The sequence below is a fragment of the Eublepharis macularius genome, chromosome 13 (assembly GCF_028583425.1).
Source record: "Eublepharis macularius isolate TG4126 chromosome 13, MPM_Emac_v1.0, whole genome shotgun sequence".
In the NCBI taxonomy this organism is placed as follows: Eukaryota; Metazoa; Chordata; class Lepidosauria; order Squamata; family Eublepharidae; genus Eublepharis; species Eublepharis macularius.
This window is the reverse complement of record NC_072802.1, coordinates 72,594,778-72,618,646: the sequence shown is the minus strand read 5'-3', so window position 1 is coordinate 72,618,646 and position 23,869 is coordinate 72,594,778. Positions and strand designations below refer to the sequence as shown.

At 51.5% G+C, this 23,869-nt stretch overlaps 1 protein-coding gene across 1 annotated transcript in view; it reads right to left on the bottom strand.

The window, feature by feature from the left end:
* FAM222A (family with sequence similarity 222 member A) overlaps positions 1-23,553 on the bottom strand; it is a 99,893-nt gene extending 76,340 nt beyond the window's left edge. Inside the window, exon 1 of the mRNA XM_054995913.1 lies at positions 23,309-23,553. The gene's annotated coding sequence lies outside the window, so the exon portion shown is untranslated. The remainder of the gene's footprint in view (positions 1-23,308) is intronic.
* Between the last annotated feature and the right edge of the window lie 316 nt (positions 23,554-23,869).

Here is a 23,869-nt window from a genome sequence, read left to right as displayed (position 1 = left end):
TGCCTTTGGCCACTGCTGAATCACTTTCATTCCTCTCCCAGGCCCCCTTTTTCGGTCTGCTGTTTACACTGCCCTCACACCCTAGGAACTCCCTGCTTCCGACCTCCCCAACTCCCTTCCTTCCTGGGGACCAGCCAAACCAACACCCTTCTCTCCCCTAACAGAAGCTGGAAAATACATGACGCATCACCACCTCAGGCACTCACACACCACCAGTAAAACTGTCTGTACACATTCCATGCTGTCAGAGCAGCTCAGCCAATCAGCAGCGGGTGATCCTTTTCCTTAAGGATCTTTTCTACTTCCTTCATGGCTGCGTTTCCACGTCTCAGTCTCCTGACTTCTGGGTTACCGTCTCCCTTTTGGCTGATCACTGAGCCAAGGAATAGGAAATCTTTTAACGATTTCAGTTTTGTCACTGTCAACCTTACAACTGTGTCATTGTGTTTTCCTATAATGGAGAGTGCACCAACTTGCTCTCGAGAAGTGGCAGCTTACACACCTGCAATACAGTGCCCTGCTTCTAGTGGGAAACTTCCACCCCTCAATCCAGAACTTGAAAAACAGTGGTGGGGGGGGGGTGTCAAGAAACACCGCGAGCTTCTCTGCAAAATGATCCAGACGGGAAAGAGAGAAATATGGAGGCCAGCCGAGGTGAAGCTGGAAGGGGGGAAGGAAGATCACTCTTAGGTGCTCCTGGGCAGGGGCGAGGGCCAGAAGCTGCCCCAACTGATCTGTAAGGGGGGGGGGGGTAGTCAAAGTGTCCACTGGATAGAACAGAACAGGAAGGCAGAGACTTCGGAGAAAAGCAACACAGGGCTTCTCTACACGAGACACCGGGGCACATGTCCGTCAAGTGTCAGGAGTCACAACGTTAACAAGGAACAGTAGCTTTGAACGACTGAGCCGGCGGCAATCGCTCTGGAGGGGATGGATTCTCGCACAGCCCTCCACTACCTCTGGTGTGCTGGACTGTCTCCCCTTCCAAAGCCGCCCTCGCTGCTTAACACTTAGAACTAACTGGGCTTTGGCAGGGCAAAGGCTCTAAAAGGAGAGACACCAGAGGTGGCAGAGGGCTGTGAGAGAAGCCGCCCCCTCTGGAGCGATCGCCGCCAGCTTCGTCATTTAAAACTACGCTTCCCAGCTAACAACACAGGAAGAACGTGTGTCAGCAGTACTGTGCAGGAGACTCTCACACTCTCGTACACCTCGATCAAACTTTGAGAAAGAAGGTAAAAAAGCAAAAACTGCCAGAGGAGTCACAGTCGTTTCAACATACTTTTAAAAAATTGAACCCAGCTGGAAATGCCAAAAGCAGCCTTCTCTTTTTCCTTTCCTCTAGTCCATGTGCCACCAGTGACAGCCACACGTGCCCCCTAAAAGCAAGCTAGATAAATGGGGAATAGGTACCTCAACGGCTACCCGACATGAAGGCTAAACAGGACCTCAAGGCTCCAAGACAGTGCACCTTTGACTAGCCTTTGCTGGGAGTGACCGCAGGGGCGGCTTTGGCCTCTCTGCACTGCCTGTGACTGACAGCCCAAAGGGAGACCATACGAGACACGCCCATTCAACAAAACCACATCTCTGTGTTTGGTAGGCTAGGCTGAAAGGGTGTGAGTGGCCCAAGGTCACCTTCAGCAGAGGGGGGATTCGAATCTGGGTCTCCCAGATTCTTGTCTGACCACGACATCACACTGGCCACGCAAACTGGAGAGTTACACAGAACACTTCACTTGGCACGAGAAGACAGAGTACGTTTTTTGAGAGGACTACCAGGAGTTTTGTAATCCGCTCGCTAACCAGCCTTCTGGCCAGGCTGGCTTCAAGTGTTCCCAGCCCCGGCAGCCAGCCTCTGAGCAATCAAGAGAAGATGCTCTGAACAGAGGACCACACCATGGGCTCTGCTTCCAGACGGAGGCTGCTGGTCTGGCCACCTTTAGACTATGTAGCAGCAAACAAAACGGTGCCTTGCCTTCGATCTCGGCCCAGAAAGCCAAAACGCACCGCATCTGATCAGACTCGTGGTCTACTTAGCTCCACCAGAGGAAGTCACAGGCGAAGATCCTTCACTTGCAAATGTCAGGGACCGAAACCAGGACCTTCTGCCTGCAAAGCAGCTGCTCTGCCACAGAGGCATGGCCCAGTCCCGGGGGTTCCCAGTAAGACAACTGCAGCAGTGGGGGCAAGTTCCTGAAGGACAATATGCCCACACAAAGCAATGCGAAAAAGCACATGGGAGTGCTGAGCGAGCACACAGTGATGGCAACACTGCAGCCTGCACCCAGTGTGAACCACATGCACACACTTCACACACACATGCTCAAATCCTTTGCAAAAATGCGGTGGCTTTTCAACAGAAAAGCTGCTGCAGAAAGGACTCTGTGAAAGCCCAAGGGACACCTCTTCTGCCCCTGCCTCAAAGCCAAAATTGCCTGCCAGCTTTCCCCCACCCACAGCCTTCTCCTAGCCGGCTTGCTGGCCTCTGCTGGGCGCTGGCAGCCTGTCATTCTAGGCTCAATGGAGGTGCCCCCCACCAATCACCTGGGAGTCTGGGATGGACCCGCACAATAGGCCTCCACAACCAGCACCCAGTTATGCTCTCCCCTGCCTGTGACAGGCCGGCCAGCCCTGCCTCGGGACGCCTCCCGCTTTCGCAGGGGGCAAAAGAGGATGGCTTTTTTGAAGGCTGCGCTATTATCCGAAGAACACATGGAGAGAAGAAAGGGATTTACCAGGCGACAGATGGAGCTCCTTTTCAGGACTTCTGGGGAAGAATGGCTTCCAAGCTGCCCTGTCTAATCGCGTTACGATTAGTTGGCTGTCCATCACCTAAGCTCTGTTTTGCAACACAAAAAGACCTCTCTGGCCTGCCCGCCCTCCGAATGAGGCAGGGGTTTCAGCTTTGCAGAGGACACTGTAGACATCTGACCGCAAGTCAAATGATGGCAACTTTGGGCTGAAACAACGGAATATACATGGGACAGGTAGCGAAAGCTACACAGAACACTTTATTCAGATGTGGAATTGGCAGAGAAATAACATCCCTTCCGAGCGTCCTTAACGGGCAAAACAAAAAACTCTCTTACAGCATCAAACCTTAAGCGGCTTTAAGGGACAGACGCAGGGAGAAGACCCTGGCCACCCAATGGACCCTCCATGAGAGGCACTGAACCCTCCCCGTGTCCGCTGCCGAGGGTCAAGCAGAGAGGGCTGCTTGCCTTCACGCCCTGCACGGGAACTCCCTGGAAGCATCGAGCAGGCCACTGCTAGAAACGGGAGGCCAGCAAGAAAAGGACCCATGGTGGGTTGCGGGGCTCAAAGAGGTCAGAGGAAGGAAAGCCCACTGGAGATTCTGCCCTTCCCCCACTGTGCTTGTGAAGCTCAAAAACTTGCCAACAACAACAGCCATTTCAGCGACTCCAACGGGGAGGTGGGCAGAATCTCATTCTGCTCCTTGTGCCTAACAGTATGCCACTCCTTGGGCAAAGAATTCCTACTCTCTCCCTACTCCAACCTTCAGGGGGGAAAGGCTTTAAAAGATCAAAAATGCAGACCTGCCACCCCAAAATTAGTTTAAGTTAAACATCTGTCTAACTGCAGAGGGAAGAGGGCTGTTCCACGAGAAACGAGGGATCTGAACAGGCTTTCCCTTTTTAGCAACAGACCATCTAACCTAACCGAAGCACCGGATCTGAAAAGAAGGCCTCTTATTAAGACTCATGTGTCTGTTTTACAAAGACCGACTTTCTTCTCCCGCTCTTTGGAGAGGACCAGGTGACAGGCAGAGAAATGCAAAATGATTAAAATGAACATACAGAACAATGCCAAGCACTCCCTGGGAAAATGCAGCACCCCCCCTTCTCCCCTTTTATGTTTATAGCAATTGTATGAAAATGTACAACACGGAACGGCAACAGCTGACAAATGAGATCAAACAGACGCGATTTCAAGTTGGCTCTTTCCCGGCTCCTGATTGGCATTAATTGTGAGCGTTTGCAAAGCAGAACAGAGAGAGGCCGACATTCGCTTCCAGCAAACGTTTCCCTTCTAATAGTTTTAATGATTACAACAGGAGCCCGTGATCAGCACCGCGCATTAATAGCCCAGGAACAGCTGTGCGGGCGGGCGGTTGAGCAGAGATGGGTCCTTCCTCCCCCTGCTGTGTGTGCACATACACAACAGCGCCTGAGGCCACCAGACCCGTCTCCCACTGCAGGGATGCCCTTTTGAGAGTCCAACTTTACTTGCAAGAAGGGGAAAGCAGCAAGACACACACGTAAGGACAGGGTGGACCCACCAAGACCAGACCTGGGGTAATCTCAGGTTACCAAGCAACGAATAATTTCCATCTTGGCTGCAGGTCACCCAGGCATCAAATATTTTAATCCTCGCTCCCCCTTCCTGGTCTAGATGCCAACGTATCCAGCCAGCATAGCACTGACTTTTGCTGCCGCCCCCTGTTCCATTCCAGCCTCCGCAACTTCTGGCAAGCCAGTCTTAAGATTGGCTGCTCACCTGGGGCCAGTACAATTGCCTTCCCCGATGCCAAGCTCCTGCATTCTCCCTCCCAGCTATACAAAGCACCTGCCCCAGTGAACAGCCTCTAACAGCGGAAGTCCTGTTGAGCGCTTCCAGGTCCTTCCAAGCAGACATTACTCAGTGCTTTTATTCTAGAAGATCACCCAGAGACGAGTTTGCCAATCCAGTGCTGTAGGGTCAAGTCAGAAACAGGGAGAAGATCTTGCAAAAATTATTGTCTCGCTCACATGGTGCCTGCACACACCCGTTTGCATGGCCAACCAGCAATATGCCTCACTGCCCTAGCCCAGCACTGATGTTGGGCATGGATTGGCACAGAGGCTGGCAAACTGACACGACGGCCTCCCCTGGATTCCTGGGAAAGGCCTTCTGCACAGCTCCTAACTACTTGGGAACTCCCCGGGTGGCCCCCTTTCTCCAGGGGTTGTTTATGGCCAGATCAGACAAGACTTCAGCTCTATCAGACACATTTTTCTGCAAAAGCAGCCCACAGGAAGGGGGGGGGGAGGGAGGAAAGACGGGTGGCATATGCTGTGGCAACACTGCCAGCAAAAATCAGGGGAGCCAAGAAAACGTGCCAGCCAACCAAGCAGGCATTCTGCTGGCAAACCAAGCCCCAGCCTTTCACAGCTTGCATGCAGGAAACGGACCCAGATTAGGAACTTCCTCCAAGAGACAAAGCCCCCCCCCCCTCTCCAAAGGGAAGAGGCACCACTTACTGTAGGGCCACGAGGCATATCCTCTCTTACCACCCTCCAGAATAAAAAGGCACCCAACGCTGCCACAACAACCTTGGTAGCGATGGTTGTTGGGGGTTTTCCGGGCTGTATTACCGTGGTCTTGGCATTGTAGTTCCTGACGTTTCGCCAGCAGCTGTGGCTGGCATCTTCAGAGGTGTAGCACCAAAAGACAGAGATCTCTCAGTGTCACAGTGTGGAAAAGATGTAGGTCATTTGTATCTACTCAGGAGGGGTGGGGTTGAGCTGAGTCATTCTGTAAGAGTTTCCCAGGGTGTGGAATGCTAATGGCGGGAGGCTTCACTGTAACCTGAGGAGGTTCTTTTGCATATGGATTGGTGCTTGATGTGCTAATCTTCTCTGCAGGGCTATTGTCGGGTGTGGAGTGTTTTGTTGGCCTGGTGTTTTTCAGAACTGGAGCCCATGCTCTGTTCATTCTTAAGGTTTCTTCTTTCCTGTTGAAGTTTTGCTTATGCTTGTGAATTTCAATGGCTTCCCTGTGCAGTCTGACAAAGTAGTTGGAAGTGTTGTCCAGTATTTTGGTGTCCTGGAATAAGATACTGTGCCCTGTTTGAGTTAGGCTATGTTCAGCCACTGCTGATTTTTCAGGCTGTCCAAGTCTGCAGTGTCTTTCATGTTCTTTTATTCTTGTCTGGATGCTACGCTTTGTGGTCCCGATGTAAACTTGTCCACAGCTGCAGGGTATACGGTATACTCCTGCAGAGGTGAGGGGGTCTCTGCTGTCTTTTGCTGATCGTAGCATCTGTTGTATTTTTCGGGTGGGTCTGAATACTGCTTGAAGGTTATGCTTTTCCATAAGCTTTCCCATCTGATCAGTAATTCCTTTGATATATGGCAAAAACACTTTTCCTGTAGGTGACTGTTTTTCCTTGGTTGTTTGATTCATCCTGGGTTTGATTGCTCTTCGGATTTCATTTCTGGAGTAGCCATTTGCCTGAAGTGCGTGGTTTAGATGATTAATTTCCTCATTGAGAAAGCGCGGCTCACATATCCGTCTTGCACGATCCACTAATGTTTTCATTATGCCTCTTTTCTGTCGGGGGTGGTGATTGGAGTTTTTGTGTAAGTACCGATCAGTGTGAGTTGGTTTCCTGTAGACCTTGTGACCTAACTGAAAGTTTGCTTTGCGGATGACCAAGGTATCCAGGAATGAGAGTTTTCCCTCACTTTCTTTCTCCATTGTGAATTGTATGTTCAGGTGGATGTTGTTGAGATGATTCAAAAACTCCCTCAATTCTTCCTCCCCATGGCTCCAAATGATGAATGTATCATCCACAAACCGGAACCATACACTGGGTTTGTGGGGTGCTGATTCTAGAGCTGTTTTTTCAAAATGTTCCATGTAGAAGTTTGCTATAACTGGGCTGAGTGGGCTCCCCATGGCCACCCCATCCATCTGTTCATAGAATTCGTTGTCCCATTGGAAGTAACTGGTTGTCAGACAATGATGGAATAAGGCTGTTACATCCTCTGGGAAATCTGATTAATCAGTGCAATAGTGTCTTTTACTGGAACCTTGGTAAACAGGGATACAACATCAAAACTGACAAGTATGTCTTGTGGATTGAGTTTCAGAGAACTGATTTTGTTGATGAAATCTGCTGAATCTTTGATGTAAGACGAGGTTTTCCCGATGTGGTCCTGCAGGACCACACCAGGCCAACAAAACACTCCACACATAACCTTCAAGCAGTATTCACCAGGCCAACAAAACACTCCACACCCGACAATAGCCCTGCAGAGAAGATTAGCACATCAAGCACCAATCCATATGCAAAAGAACCTCCTCAGGTTACAGTGAAGCCTCCCGCCATTAGCATTCCACACCCTGGGAAACTCTTACAGAATGACTCAGCTCAACCCCACCCCTCCTGAGTAGATACAAATGACCTACATCTTTTCCACACTGTGACACTGAGAGATCTCTGTCTTTTGGTGCTACACCTCTGAAGATGCCAGCCACAGCTGCTGGCGAAACGTCAGGAACTACAATGCCAAGACCACGGCAATACAGCCCGGAAAACCCCCAACAACCATCGTTCTCCGGCCGTGAAAGCCTTCGACAATACAACCTTGGTAGCTTCTGGAAATTCTCCAGCCTTGACTCACACACTTCCAAACACATCTTTGCAATCTTCAGGACTAGCATCTTGACGGTCTTTTGCTTCCTGCTTTTGGGGTAAGCTAAATTCTGCAGCCAATGCCGTATGTTGGAAGGCTTTTCTATACTCCGTTGTTCTGATGGAGCATGCAGAGTCTTGGCAGCGGGCAAGTTTTAATGGAAGTTTCAATGCAGACCAGGTGGCCTTCCTCTCCGGGGGCAGTTGATGGCCTCCTCTTCTCTCAAAATCCCCTTTTGCTTGGGCAGCCCACATCAGAAGAGTAAGAGCAAGGAAGGTGGAAAGAATTGAACACACACACCAAATAAAGAGCAAATAACCGACATAAATCCCACCAAGAGGCAATTAAGCCGAGATTCATACAATCCACGTCTTTGACAGAGAACTTTACTAGGCACTTTATATCTCTGACATCCTTTAACAACCTCTTGGTTTTTATTGCAATAACAAATTCCACAGCCAGAACAGGACGAGGGTCAGTGCCTATAAGCCTCTTTTGAGCAGGAGCACGGCGAACACTGGACTGTGTGGCAGAGACCTGGGTGCCGTCAAATTGCACTGACTTGCCGCGACCCCACAGGGTGTTCCAGGCAAACCTGCTGTAATCTAGGCAAGTTCAGAGGTTTCCCACTGGCTGCCTCTGCCTAGCAACCCTTCGTGGTCTCCCATCCAAGCAGGACCAATCCTGCTTAGCTTCCAAGAGCCACCAAGATCCAGCTTGCCGGGACCATCCAGGTCAGGCTGTGTGCATGGCGGGGGGGGGGGGGGAGGTATTCAAGGCCACACAGCATCAACTGCTGCAGCTCCAGACATTCAGCTTAGCTGTGAAAAGCAGCACAGAAGTCTCAATCTGCTGCAGCGCTGGGGAAGGGAGATTAACCCTTTGACCCCATGCTCTTCCTCCATCAAGAACATTTGCAGTCTGGCTGCTTTATGTCACACTGGGGGAAAGAAAGCATACATTCCCGCTCCCCCCCGCCATGTTATTACACTGCACTTTCCCCCCTACAGTGGGATAGGAAAGACCCCTTCAATCAGGGAAGGAGCAGTCCATGGGGAAGGAAGAGTTAAACTGCTGGCCCCGATCTATGCGGGCCCCCTCCCACCTGGATCATGCAGCTTTTGCCGCTTGCGATCTACACTGTCCTGTCTCTCTAAAAGGGGACAGAAGAGAAACACGGGCCAAGATCTTTGCGAGCCAGCCGCTGTGCAGAGGCCCCAAAGCCACCAAGCGGAGAGTCAAGAGCGCCAGAGCCCAGATTTTATAGACTGCAGCCTCGTAAAACCCATCACCCATGTGGCTAAATGGAACATCTCTTTAATGCCACATTAATAACTAGCAGCAAAAAAATTGCCTCTATGAGACTGCCCCCCCACCAGCCACCAAGGCAAAATAATTGACCCAATTATCAAGTATGTGGCCACCTCTAATCTGCCAGGGAGTTAGGGGGAAAGGGGGGTAAGGCCTGGCCGAGTAGAGAACACTTTCGCACGTCCCAAAGATCGCATCACTTCCCACTCCAACGTGGATTTTGCAGACAGGCAAAGTGACACAAGAAGTGGACCTTCTGAAACACAGCAATGGAATCCCAGCCACAGCAATACGGGATTGTCCCCTTTCATTCATTCAGACATGCAAGTTGGCCTTCAACTGAGAAACACACTCAGGTACCAACCGGCAGAGACACAACCTGTCTCCAGGCCCTCTTTGGACAGCTTCTTCTGGCCAACCCAAGCAGGAACGGTGGAAGGAGCCCCAAAAGAGAGCAAGCCACACAGCCAGAGATACAGTTGAGGGTGCCTGGCAGGAACGCACACGCACACTACACAAAGTGCACACTTCCAAGCAGATTTGGAATAAAAGATTCCCCCTTCCTGTTGCACATGGTGACCCAGATGTGAGCACAAACCACCAATACAGTTTGCAGTGTGATGTGCCCATGTGGTCTTACTTTATTTGCCAGGCACCCCAAATGGGTCTGCTCCATTCAGATGCCCACAAGCAGACGGGACCACAGCAGGAGGCAACTCAAAAGGAGCCGGCCCAACCGTGCCCTCCCTCCGAGTGGCCAGACAGGTTCTGGGGGAGCAGGAGAGAGTCTTTCCCACAAAAGTCTGTAAGGAACGGAGTCTGGAGAGGGCTGCTATCAGGAAGAAGAACTGGTCAGGCTACGGCCAGCTGCTCTCATTTATTTTATTAATTAAAAAAGGAAAGTAGCCTTCCCCTTCTGGCACTTTGGACAATGTCAAGGCAATGGGGGCAGCCCTACCCAAAGCCAAGCCTGAAACATGCATTCCCAGAACCCTTGGAATCATATGCTAGAAACTGGGGGGCTTCCGCTCCAGAAGGACACAAGGCCAGACTCCCAGGACGGAGACCAGGCCTGGCCAAACCAGAGCCTTCATGCGACCTGCCAGTCTCTATTCTTTCTGTGCCTGTCAACACACCAGGGAAGTTGCCAGATAAAGCCTTTCTGAGGAAGGTGGAAAAGACAAGCAGTTAGTTCCTTATAAAGCCTCTTGCTTGCTTGCTCAGGCCCATCTTAGCACAGAGGCCCTCCCACGCCACCGGACCCCAGCCCAACACCTTGAACATCACCTGACTGAAAGGGAACCATCACCAAGCACAGACAGACCAACAGCGGCCACATTCGACCTGCCAAGGTGTCCCGGTCTGCCAGCTCCGTTTCTGGGGTGGCACGCAAGCATTAAAGCTAAAAGTGTCAACAAATAAATCTAAAATAGTAAAGAGTCCAGTAGCACCTTTAAGACTAACTAACTTTATTGTACCAAGAGAGCTGTGGTTCTTGAAAGCTTATACTACAAATGACGCATCTGACGAAGAGAGCTGCGGTTCTCGAAAGCTTATTGCTGCCAGTAAGTTGGTTAGTCTTAAAGGTGCTACTGGACTCTTTACTATTATGCTACTACAGACGAACACAGCTAAGTCCTCCGGCTCTATGAACAGATAAATCTATGCTTCTAACCAGAGGTGGGCAGATCCAGACATTTACAGAACCGGCACCAAGCTCAGGACCAAAAGGACAAAGGCTCGCTCTTGTTTTTAAAAAACAGAGAAAAGGCGATTCCCCCTTTGCTACAAGAGGTGGCAAACTGCTTACCCAGCTTCAAAAGAAGGACGAGACACATTCATGGAGGCATTTGGGCCTAGTAACAGTTTTAAGCCATTACAGCTAGATGGGAGCTCCACATTCAGAAGCCGCATAGCGCTGAATAGCACTTGCAGGGTGCCCCGTTTCTGTGCTTCCCAGAAGCCTCTGGCTGGTCGCTGCTGGAAAGAGGATGCTGGGCTACCTGGACCGTCTTGGGTGTGACCCAATCGGATGCTTCCGACACTCTGGCTGCCATCTGCCAGAAGGGCCGGGGCTTCCCTTCTCCGTGTTTCTATTGCTTGTGACTAACAGCCGTCTCTTGGCCGTGGGGAGAATCTGCAGCTTTTCACAACATCTCCTCTAATGCTGAAGAAGAGACCCAAACAGCCTCCCCGCCAAACCCCGGATCCCGTCCTTCCCCCTCCGAGTCACAGAAATGGCTTTTTATCCGGCCCATCGAGGCATTGTGGGGATGTTCCTGCTAATTGGGTCTAACAGCCCTGTCTTGTTCAGCTCGGGGAAGCTAAATCAAGGCAGCACAGCAGCTGCAGACTAATTTTATCTCCGGACTGCAGACTCCAGCTTGTCTTCGCCATTATTGAGTTAGAAAAATGGGCGCTCGCCTTAATCTTTCATGCTCCCCACCGGCCCCGCGCAACTGGAGCTGCAGGAGTCCCCAGCTGTTCCCGGCGAGGAGGAGGGACCTTGCCCGGATCAGGGCAGGGCCGTTCAGCCAAACCAGGCCTCAAGAACGCGGTCTGAACGGGCTCTCATCATGCCACCCGCTCAGACTGCCATCCACATTCGCCAACTCAAAATGTGACCCGACACCCAGAAGAGCAGCAGACTTTTCTCCCTATCCATCACCCGCAAGTGAGCCACTTGTCAATTTTGTTTGCCGCAAGTGATTTGAGTCCAGTTTGCATGTTCTGCACTTAATCTGCGGAGGGAAAGCAGGATTCATAGAATCATAGGGGTGGAAGGGACGTCTAGGGTCATCTAGTCCAACCCCCTGCACAATGCAGGAAATTCACAAATGCTCCCCGCACACACATACGCACACACACCCAGTGACACCCCTGCTCCATGCCCATAAGATGGCAAAACACCACCAAGACCCCTAGTCAAACTGGCCTGGGGAAAACTGTTACGTGACCCTAAGGTGGCGTTACCCTGGGCGTGTAAGAAGGGGCCATGAGAACTAAGCGCTGAGGTAACCCTTCCTGCCCTCCCTCTCACAATCTGCCCAGATTCATGGAATCAGCACTGCTGTCAGATGGCCATCGAGCCTCTTTAAAAACCTCCAAAGGAGGAGAGCCCACCACCTCCCAAGGAAGCCTGTTCCACTGAGGGTCCGCTCGAACTGTCGGAACGTTCTTCCTAAATTCTGCAACCTGTGGAGACTACGCAAATTAACAGTACACAAATCTGCTTACTTTAACATATATTTACTGTGAAAGGAGTCATTACCAGCCCATAGAAGAAGCCGCAGCCCCCTCCCAACACACATGAGATTCTGCGGACCCTGCCGGAATCTTGCCTTTATTAACCTTAAGGGCTAAATAAATACGTAGATTTCTTTAAATCCAAGTATGAAAGCCTGTGCCACTAATAAACCTGTTAGTCGGCTTATTGTGTGTTTTTATTTACACCCGGCTTTCCTCTCTCCAACGGGGATCCAAGGCAGCTTACTGCATCACTCTTCTCTCCTCCGTTTTATCCTGCCAAGGACCCTGTGAAAGGTAGGCCGAGAGAGTGTGACGGGCCCAAGGTCAGCCAGTGAGTTTCTGTAGCAGAGCAAGGATTCAAACCTGGGTCTCCCAGATCCTAGTCTGCAACGCTAACCACCACGCCACGCTGGCTGTCAGGCAGGGCATTCCCACCACCCCCAAGCCTTAAAAAGCTGCATTCTGTGCCACAAGCATCTTGCAAGGGCGCTGCAGACATGGGAGAAATAAAGCCGCCTGGATGTGCGAGGCAGCTCTAGCCCAGCACTCCGAGAAGGTATGAAAGCTTTATTAGTGTTTGGTTACCACCAACAAAGGCAGGCTCCGCTTGCAGCCTGAGGGCAGCCGTCATCTTGAAAAAGATGGCCTGTTAAAACGCACAGCCTTTCAAGGATGAGACGGCTGGAAGCCCAAGCCGCAAAAGGAAGAACCACACAAGAGAGTTTTCAGAATTGAACTGGAAGCTGTTGGCACAACTGATGGAGCGGGCAGTGGCGGAAGCCAATCCCATTCTGACATTCCTAAGAACACCAGCCCTGCAAAATAAGTCAGGCTCTGAGAGCCGAGCCCACGGGAGCTTCATGGCCAAGCTGGGCTTCCAACACAGAAGCCCACCTAGCCCAAGTCCCACTTTCTACCCACTTAAGTCACCCTCTCCCCCAAGCCAACATGACCTTACTGGGCAGTTCTATGTTATTTAATATGTCAGTTCTAGGATTGCTTATGCCGTTTCAGCATTTCTTCAACTCGGTACTAGGTTTTTGCTGATGTTATGCCTTTTTAAATTTGCATGTATAGACCCTGTGGCATTTTTTAATTGTAACGTCCTTGAAATTGACTGCACTAATCTGACACTATGTAATCCGCCTTGGGTCACAGTGGAAAAGGCGGACGGTAAATGAAATAGATAAAAACTGGCATGGGGAAGTCTGCCCTGAGTGACTCTGTAGAGCTCAGGAAAACCCACAACCGTCACCAGAACGCACCAGTGGCACAGAGCGATGCCTGCAATGCTCAAATACAGAGCACCGAAGTGCCTGCATGTCTGACAGAGGAGGGGTCTGCTCAGCCGGGGGATTCAGAACGGCCATCTTCTCTCAAAGCACAGCTAAGGGCAGACCAGAGAAAAGTCCACGAAGGGACAGATTTCCAGCATATAATATTGGTAGAGTATTGCAAGCAAGGCCAGTTCTCCAGCCAAGTCTCAAAGGCGACCAATTAGGGAGGCAAAGGCTGTTGCAGAGGAGTTCAGCCCACTCTGCTACTGGGGGCACTGGGGGTGCCTGCGATGCCACTCAGACCCTGCCAGCAACTGTGCAGGCCCAGAAGGGAATGTGGGGTACCTTCCTCAGAGTGACAAAATACCTCAATCTGGCCTGGTTCAAAGTGCTTAACATTCACTGCCTTAAAAAGGCTCCATAAAATACTTGGCGAGGGGGGAGGACAGAGAGTGACTCGACAATACCCCCCTGCAGAGCCCTTGGGAAAGGGCCAAGCGTGCAGCGGGGGGCTTGCTGCCATTCATGGAGAAGCCCAAGCCCCACCCCATCCACCAGGGCTGATGGTCCCCTCCCCACACACACACCTGGGCCGGACAGGTACAGAGGCAAGGTGATGCTCAGCTGACTCCACACAGTTCAGGCAAGGCAGCCCAGGTGTGTGCCTAGTGTGGGGCAAGGATGGCCAGGCAAGCAGAGTGGCTCTTTGTCCCTCCCTTGGGAGGGGGCAGCAACTTGACTGACATCAAGTTCTAGTACTGTTTTGTAAGGGGGGAGGATCCCACATCATTCTCCCACCCCTAATTTGATAAACTTCTATTACAACCCACCCCAGCCATACAAGGTAGTGCAGGCAGCTGCTGTGGGGGGGGGATAGAACAGTAGGGGTCTGGCTAGTTAGAAAGACCCTCAAGGAAGATGATGCCCCTCCCCAGCTGCAGGTGCTTGGACCAATAAAGTCTGGCCCAGGGGACACTGTCAGACCTCCCCAAGGTCTCTCAGCTGCAACCACATTTTTAGTTCCATACACGGTGCAAATGAGGGGGGGGCATCCTCCTTCCCACCACGCCAGTCTGAATGCCAGCCAGCCTCTCTCGAGCCTGGAATAGAGGCTATGAGAACTCCCTGCCCCAAGATGCTGAGGGGGACAGGACCTCCAAGGGAAAGCAAATGGCCTGAGCCCGGCCCAAGTAGGTTTCCTGGATGTTAAAGGGACTTTGGGGTGGGGGGCACAACAGAGTTTGCCTGGGGGGGGGGGGAATGCTGAGTCTCTCTCTTTGGCAAGAGGAGTCTCGGGGCCATAAAAAATTCCCAGCAGACTCTTGTCAGTTTCAGGTCATTAACTTGCCTTTATTGGAGGCTTGTTTACAGCCAGCCGTCAAGAGCTGCTGCGTCTGCGTGCCTCTTGCAAAAAGCCACACCGAGACCCTCAAGAGGGGGCAAGCCCCAGGATGAGGAAGGACGGCAAGGCATTCCAGAGCCCCCTTCGTGACCTCCAGCAGGACAACCTACCTGCAGAGGCAGGCCCGACACCTGGATGCCTTTTCTCCTTCACAAGGACAGCCGCTCTGCTCGGCTCTCTTTTGCCAATATTACGGGGAAACATCCCACAACGCCACCCTGCTTAATCTCTGCCAGCTGCCCTCTAATGCAGGGGAAACGAAAATACAGCCAGGCCATGGCAGTGCCATTCTGCAAGCTCCAAGCTTATAGTAAGTTCTCCTGGGGCGAGTCCACTCTACCTACAAGTGACCAGGCACTGACGCTTCAGAAAACTGATTCTCTCAACCCATGGATGACTAGGGCGTTTTCCGAACACGGACAGGCTTGGGTGGTTCCCCCCATTGCTGGTGCAGCAATGGGGCTTCCACATGACAAGTTTCCCAAGGTTTCCCTGCCCCAGTCCCCCAGCAGTGACCACGCCTCCTTCTGTGGGCCGCCACGGTTTTTGCAATTTTTAAAAAAATCAGCACTAGAATATTGTTATATCAATGTGCCATTGCAACAAGTACATATAGCTGGTCTGCTGGATTTCCAGTTTTCATTTTTCATAAAAGCATCTTGTTCCTTCTTTTGCAGAGGCATACCTTTCCCCTTATATCTCCATAAGTCTTATTTTTTTAATGAAAGCTGTGAATGCAAAGAACTTGTTGTACATATTGTTATAATGGTGTAACAATATTCTAATGCCAATTTATTTAAAAAACAACACCCCCCCCCCCACATACACGCAGTAGGGGGACAAGATGGCCACCACAAAATCAGGGGAAATGCTCCCATTTAAGCAAGAAAATCCCAGCTTTCTCACACCCAGGCTTTACTGCAAGCTTTCCCAAAACAAAGCAGGTTGGAGAAAGCAGGCTGGAAAAAGACAGGAGAAAAGTTGTGGGAACTTCCATGGGGGGGCGTTCCACAGTGCACTCCACTGTTGTGGGGACGCAGGAAAAAAAACCTCTTCCCGGCAGCAATGAACCCAGAGAGATAATCTAAGTGGAAGTGTAGACAGTAAAAATAAAAAAAACTATGGACTAGTAACTTGTGTGTTCTTGTTTGCAAGGGTGATTTTAAACAACATAGCTGCAACACCCCTACTAACCAGCAGGACAAGAATGCAATCCTAGAAAGGTACAATGCCAAAGGAGGTAATAAAACCAGGCTCTTTAATGTTCCTTTTCCAAAAAAAGAATGACAGACTCACGCCATGTGGAGGCCATTCCACCCCCCCTGCTACCCCCCAAATTGGCATGGTGTGCTTATAATGAAAAACTTGATGCAAAGAACAAAGCCAAAATAAAATCAGAACCACACAAAGACCAAATTACAGATTTGGAGAGTGAATAACCAGGTGAGTAAGAGGTCCTCTGCAGAAGCTGTAGCAGTACCTCACACATTTCAAGAGCGCAGACTTGGCAATGAACACAAGTCGGGATGAACGTTTGAATGGACAATTTCGTTAATCAACTAAAACTGTTCTGTTCAACATTTTTATGAATGATCTGGATGAAGGAATAGAAAGAACACTTATTAAATTTGCAGATGATACTAAATTGGGACGGGGTAGCAAATATGGTCGCAGACAGAGTAAGGGTACAGGATGGTCCTGACATGCTGGAAAACTGGGCTAAAACAAATAAAATGAATCTCAACAGAGATAAATGCACAGTTCTGCATTTAGGAAGGAAAAATGCATAATTATAAGATGGGGGAGACTTAGCTTGGCAGTATGTGAGAAAAGGATCTAGGGGTCTTAGTAGACCATACACTGAACATGAGTCAGTAGTGTGATGCGGCAGCTAAAAAGGCAAATGCGGTTTGGGGCTGTATCAACAGAAGCACAGTGTCCAGATCACGGGAAGTGATGGTATCGCTCTACTCTGCTCTGGTTAGACCTCACCTAGACTACTGTGTTCAGTTCGGGGCATTAAAATTTAAGAAGGATACAGAGGAAGATGGTGAGGGGTCTGGAGACCAAGTTCTATGAGGAAAGGTTGAAGGAGCTCAGCATGTTTAACCTGGAGAGAAGACAACTGAGAAGTGATATGATAACCATCTTCAAGTACTTGAAGGGCTGTCATATAGAGGATGGCGCAGAGTTGTTTTCCACTACTTCAGAAGGTTGGACCAGAACCAGCGGGTTGAAATTAAATCAAGAGTTTTCAGCTAAACATTAGGAAGAACTTCCTGAAAGTTCGAGCGGTCCCTCAGTGGAACAGGCTTCCTCGGGAGGTGGTGGGCTCTCCTCCTTTGGAGGTTTTTAAGCAGAGGCTAGATGGCCACCTGACAGCAGTGCTGATGCTGTGAACCTGGGCAGATCGTGAGGGGGAGGGCATGAGGGGTTGCATCAGGGCTTGGTTTTCATGGCCCTTCTTACACACTCAGGCTCGATCGCCACCTTGGAGTCAAGGGGCGGTTTTCCACAGGTTGGTTTGACTAGGGATCCTGGAGGTGTTTCACCATCTTCTGGGCATGGAGCAGGAGTCCCTGGGGCAGTCAGGGTGGGGGGGACGTGTAGTTGTGAATGTCCTGCATTGCGCAGGGGTCTAGACTAGACGACCCTAGAGGTCCTTTCCAACCCTATGACTCTGCCTACAAATTAACATTAAAGAGTGTAACAGATGGGCCCTCTTGTATCCCGCAGAAAATGCAAAAGTGGCCCTGCCAGGAGACACCCCCCCACCACCACCACAGGTGAGTTGCCTTCACAGCCTCAGATCTTTCACTCATGCTTTTCTTCCACCGTCGAGGGCCTCCAAGGAGCAACAGTGGCTAGCTAATCTCTCCTCACCCAACTGACTCATCGGTGAGTTCCTGCCACGCTGAGGATTCCTTGCACACCTCGAATTAAGAGTTCAATGACAGCAATGTCCTTTCAGTGCAATCTACAAATTTAACGAAACCAACTCAAAGAGTAAAGCTAAATCAAACATGCACACAAAGCTCTTCACGGCCTTGGCCCAGCATGCCTACGGGACCGCCTCCCTCCCTTTGTTCCTCCACAGCAGCTTCGCTCATCTGAACAGGATGGTAGCCTGTACATGGGCAAAATCAACAGTAGCCCGTACATGGGCTTTCTACCCTGTGGAACAGCCTGCCTGAGGAGGTCAGGAGACGCCCCCCCCCCCCCCACTCTCCTGGCTTTCCGCAAACAATGCAAAACCAAATTATTCAAAAAGGATTTTTACTCAGATAGGAGGGCGGTATTGTAGGGAAGGGGTCTCAGATGCTTCACTAATGAGTTAGGGACCACAGACTTCACCACTATGTTGCCTTATGTACTGTTTCTTTAAATACGTACTCCTAGGTACAACCTGTGCTTTATGTTGTCTAATGTCAATCCTAGAAGTTCTGTTTCAGCAATTCTCCAGCTTTGTATTGGATCCTTGCTAATGCTAGGTCTTTGTCAAATCCTATGACACTGTGTAGGGAAATGTCCTTGGTACCGATTGTACTAATCTCACACTCTGTAATCCGCCTTGAGTCTCAGTGAGAAAGGCAGACTACAAATGACAATGAGGGACCTTTAAACGATTTTGTGCCCTTGGGGTGGGGGGTGTCAGGTACATAAAACTTTGCTAATGTGGTGTGGTGGATAGGTCCACCCTCCCTTAGTCCAGCAAATGTGACATGCGAACACACTATGGGAGGAATCTCACAAACCCAGTCTTCTGAGGAAGTGCTTTCACGCAGTGCACGCAGGACACCACTGCTAGCAGAATGGCTTTGTGGGATCGAACTCATGTCCACAGCCTCCCTCTGTGCTTGGTGGAAGTGTGTGTGTGGGGGGGAGTGTACAGACTGGGAAAAGTTGCCCACAGCTCTACCGGCAACGGCTCCGATTTAACAGGACTGCACTTTTAATGGTCTGACTATCAGCCACTAAAAATGTACACAGAGATGGGATATCATTAAGCATTAATGTTAATTTATTTACGTAAAACATTCCTAAACTGTCTTTAGTCCCAGCTCACGGTCTGCGTCAGGAATTCTGATGCAGGTCGAAAGGGGGCACAGAAATGTTTTAAATTATGTAAATAAGCAAGTGGGTGTGTTGCACGCAGAAGGCACCAGGGCTGATCTCTGGTTAAAGAGCTCAGGCCGATGCTCAGGAAGAGCCTTCTCCGCCTCAGACCCAGGGGAGACCCTGGCATGTCAGAATAGAGAACCCTGGGCTAGAGCAACCACTGACTGGGCTCTCTGTAAGGCAACTAGGCATAGGCCGTTTTCACACTGCTTACCGGCCACGGAACGTCGCGCCAAGCTCCCGGAACGACAGCGTCTTCCTGGTGCGATTTCACGGCCATATTTAAAGGAAGAAGAGCTCAGTACCACAGCACCTCATTTGCATGAAGCCAATTCTGGGTCCCACCCCCAAATCTGCAGGAGCAGGCGCTGCTGTCTGCTGGGGAGTCCCTGCCAGCAAGAGTAAACAGTTCTGGGCCAGGAGGACCAATGGCCCAACTCTGTATGAGGCCTTTTCCTTTGCTTGCAGGTTACAGAATGAATCTCCCTGCTGCAGCCAAAGAGAAGCAACATCCCCTTTGCTCAATGCAGATTTCTCACACACACACACACACACACACACACACACACACACACCGTTAGGCAGCTTTCAAAGATGTCAGCCAGCTTATAATTACGGAGGACAACTCCTTGGGAGATAAGCGATTAGTGGGGACGCAAGTCACTTAGCAACAGAGCAGTGCCCCTGGAGCGCCAGGCACTGACCGGACGGCCATTTTCCCCTTCGCCCTTTCCTTTGCAGCGCCAAGCAAACACAAACACAGATACGGAGCGGCACAATAGCTCTTGACACGCAAATAGGTTAACATAATAAAGCCAGCTTTAGCCGGCTCACTCGAGGGAGAAAAGCAATTCGGGGGCAAGCAGGAGGTAATACAGCAGGGCTTTTGTGCGCCTGCCTCTCTGTTCCCAGCGTCGCTGTGTTAGCCGACAGGAATCACTGCTTGATTGAATTACCTTGTGCGAATATTAGCTTTTTCCGAAGAATGTGCCAGGCAGGAGAGAAAGGAGAAATGTCCTCTGTTCTCTCTCCTTTTTCTTGCCTGCGCAAAGAATCCGATGTGCAATTTGTCATTCACATTTGACATAACAGGTTGCCCAAAGTCAAGCTTTTTCCAGAGGCACAAAAGACAGAGTATGCTTAACAAATCTGCATACGATCAAAGGGAGCCTTTGCAAGGATATGCCCTTTAATTACCTCCGATCAGGGAGAGCCAACGGCAGTGACCAAATAGCAAAGGGAAGGAACTCTGTGCATATACAGAAGCACGATTACTATTTCTCATGCTCCAAGATGGCTGCTGAAGGGGGGGGGGGGGGATGTCCTGAGGCAAAGCAGAAGAATTTTGAACTTTTTTACCGGAGACCCAATCCTCTTCAATGACAAGGACTAGGAAGTCAACTACTTTTTAAATAAAATACTCTAATTGAATTATCACTACTCTAAGAGCTCACAGGCATACGGTTTTGTTACTTTTTTGGATTTTTGAATTTTATCACGTTTGCATGCTGCCATTTTAAAGTTTGCCAGAACTGTAGTAAACAGCTATTCTGGAGAAGCAGGACATAAATTCTGAAATAAATACTGGACCATGCAGCAGGCGAGGGGGCCCAGAGTGTTTAGAGGCCAGCAGGCTAGATTTTTGTCCAGCTCTGGGACACAAGGCGTAGGTACTGTGTATGTTTTAAAACACTAATTAATATAGTGATTTCAACTTTGTTTTTAAAGTCATTTTGTGTCCTTAGAAGAAGCCATGTAAATGAGATAAAGAAAAACAGCACAAGTCCTACCATAATTGATCAGAAAATGGCAATGAGGATGTGTTTAAGGAAAATACTGGTAGCTATGACTTTCTCAAGGCTGCCAAGTGAGATTAGAACCACCAGCTTTTAGGATGACTGGACATGAGATCTGAAAATTATTTATAAAGGCAGAACCCCCATTTATCCACACGGCTGTGATCTCTCAATGAAAAGGGCATTCCTTGACTCATAAAGCAGGTTAAATTCTTAATTCATCCCATTTGTCGGGTTTTCAAATTTCCAGCCCCAGAATCTGAGGTGTCATCAAAGCGGGTTAATGCAATACCTGCTAACCCGGGCACAGAACATGTAATACAGCGGCAGTTATTAAAACAGCATTAAATTATATGTTATTTATGAATGTATAAATGTATACTAATTTAGAAAACGTATACTGAGAGTAACAATTGTTTATAGATAATTATCTTTGTAAAAGTTATTTGTCACATTGAGATTTTGAAAACAATAAACAGAATCTGGAAAAGAAATTAACATTAAATGATGTCAGGAAAGCAGAGACTGTCCTCCCGAGTGCTTTACAATCCCAGTCCCAACGTGGCTGAATGTTATCCACAAACAGGCCAGGTTGCTCCGCCCTTCACATGGATCCAACAGGAGAGGTGAGAGTTCCAGTAAAAAGTCAAGGGCTGTTAATTCAGGGCATCCATCTGACCAACAGCATAATTCCAAGGCTGGCCTCCCTTCCTTCCAGATAACTATGCAGTGACTTGAAAGCTTAGAGATTTCATAGCCCTCCCTACAGAGCCTTGAAATATCTTGCGGCAGAAACCAAGAACAGGGCTTGGAATGCAGATTTATCGACCTGTTAAAACCAACCTGTTAAAACCAGCCATGGATTTGGGGGGGGGGGTGAGGGAGAGAGCAAACACCACCAAGTCCGTACAGTCTTTTACAATATACAAAGTCAAGGGCAGAAGCATCTTACTAAATCCAGAGGTCCATGACCAGACCTCCCAATTAAACCCAGCAGTACTACCAGTCATGGGAACCTTCTCTCGCCCTGTCCGGAGTTAAAATTTGTACCACTGCTTCACCTGCCGGAAGGGCCACGACTATGAGCAAGACAACTGAGCACGCAGCCCTCTCTTATGCACACCTGAAAAAGAATACCCAACCAAGCTTAACAGACGCCTGACTCCTTTGGATTCCAAGTAGAAGCGCCTCCCAATCTCTGTTTGGGGGCTCATAAACCTCTCCAGGTGCAGCAGCCCCCGAAGCTGAATCACAGACTAATTCACCAGGACGGGCAACCTTATTCCTCACCAGACCTGACTGCAAGACCAAGTTTGTGCTTCGCCCCAAGCCACGTGAAGGGAGCAGAGACGTAGCAGCGCACCACCCCGATTTCACGCTCTCCCGCCGCTCTTCTGCAGAGCCATTACTTTCAGAAGATTAACAGAGGCAGAAAGCAGGGACCTGGGGGAAACACAGCTGGGGCTCACGTTTGGCCTGCGGGCGCTTTTCACCCGGCCCTCCCAGTTGCTTAACATACAGACTGTGGCCTCGTGGGCTAGTGGGCCGATGCTTCCCCAAAAGAGCTGGAGGGCTGTTTTGGGAGAGAGAGAGAGGGAGCCACATTCTGTTTCCACCATCCAGCACCAACTGGGAGTTCTCGGAAGTGAGGGGGGGGGGCAGAGGCAGTCCCCACCTGAAAAATCCACCTCCCCCTGAGCTAAGTGACAGGAAGATGCCTCAACGGAGGTAGCCTCGTTTCCCCTGCCTCTGCACCCTCCTTTTGTTTCTCCTCCAAAAACCATCCCCACCCCCACCAGGGCACAACCCATCAAACGGGATCATCACAGTCCAGCCAGATATTCCAAAAGTGCTCCTTGCGCTGCCAGCACTTGACCGTTGCAGACCTCCGGGGCTCAAGGACACAGGCCCTTCGGCAAGGAAACCTGTCACTACCTTTATTATCCCCCCTACTTCCACCCAAGGCAAAGCCCTCCTCTGGAGAAACCAGCTGGGGACAAGAACACAAGGGGGCCAGATGAGCAAAGAGCAGCAGAATGGAGGAAGCTTTCTAGGTCCCTCAGGGAGGCAGAGTGTGGGCAGGGCCGCCGAGGTATACTGCCTCTGCAGGTGGAGGTTCCATTCCTCGCAAGCCGGGCTACTGGCTGCCGACAGGCCTGTCCGCCAGGATGGTCTGAAGGCGCGTTGCAGCGCTCCTGCGGCACCGGGGCCTCCCGAAGGCGGCGCTCTGCTTGCGCTCAGGCGGCCCAGGAAGCCTGCCGCCTGCCGCCTTTCCCGACTGCCTCTGACCGGGGAGGCTCCATTCCGCTCGCTCGGCTTTCTCTGCCCAGCTGCTGCCCCGCAGCCCCGCCACGCAGCCGGCCAGACACTGGGAGCGCCGGGAGCGAGGCTGGAAGCGGCAGCCGCAAGCGCCCGCAAGGACGCCCGGCCGGCCGGGAAGGGAGCGCGCCGGGCTTCGCCCGCCCGCCCGCCCCTGCCCGAGCCGAGGGACTGGCCCCGCCGCCCCTGCCCAGCGCCTCCCGTCCAGCCGCGCTCCAAGCAGCAGCCCCAGCAAACAGAGAAGGGCCGGCCTGGCCCACGGGGCCCGGCCGGCGCTGCAGCCCGCTGCCGGGCGGCCCTTCCGGGGCACAGCCGGCCCCTGCGCCAGGCCGCCGGGCGCACTGCAGCGCCTGCCCGGGGACAGCCCAGGGAGAAGGACGCGGCGCGGGGAGGCCCCTGCCGGGCGACATTTACCAGCCAGGCGCCGCCGCAGCCCGGATCCGTCTTCAGGGCGCCGCCGGGCGCCGCCTCGCCTGCCTCGTCCGCGGAGCCATGGAGCCGAGCGGGGCGCAGCCGAAGGATCCCAGCGCGGCGCGGCCGCGGGTCACAGGCGCCGCATCCAGGAGGGGCTCAAGCAGCGCCGCCGCCGCCGCATCCTCCGCCGCCGGCCTCCCGCGCTCGCCTCCCCGCGGAGCCGCCCGACGGGGCTCTGCGACGCTCGCCGGGGCTGCCAGCGGCTCACATCCTGCCGGAGCGGAGCGGAGCGGGGCGGCCCATCGCGCCTGGCTCCTCCTCCCCGCCCTCCCTCCCTTTGTGTGCTCGCCTCGCCGGGAGAGAATCCGGGCCACCGCCGCCGCCGCGGCTCCTCGAGTGCCCCCGCCCGGCTGCAGAGAGCGGCGGGCGGGCGAGCCGTGGGGCGGACGCCGCTGGGAAGCGGCCCCACCGCAGAGGACCGGGCCGGATCCGGATCGCTCGGCGTCGGGAAGCGCGCAGAAAGGGGCTACGAGCCAGCAGCGCCCGGCCGCGGCTCGGCGG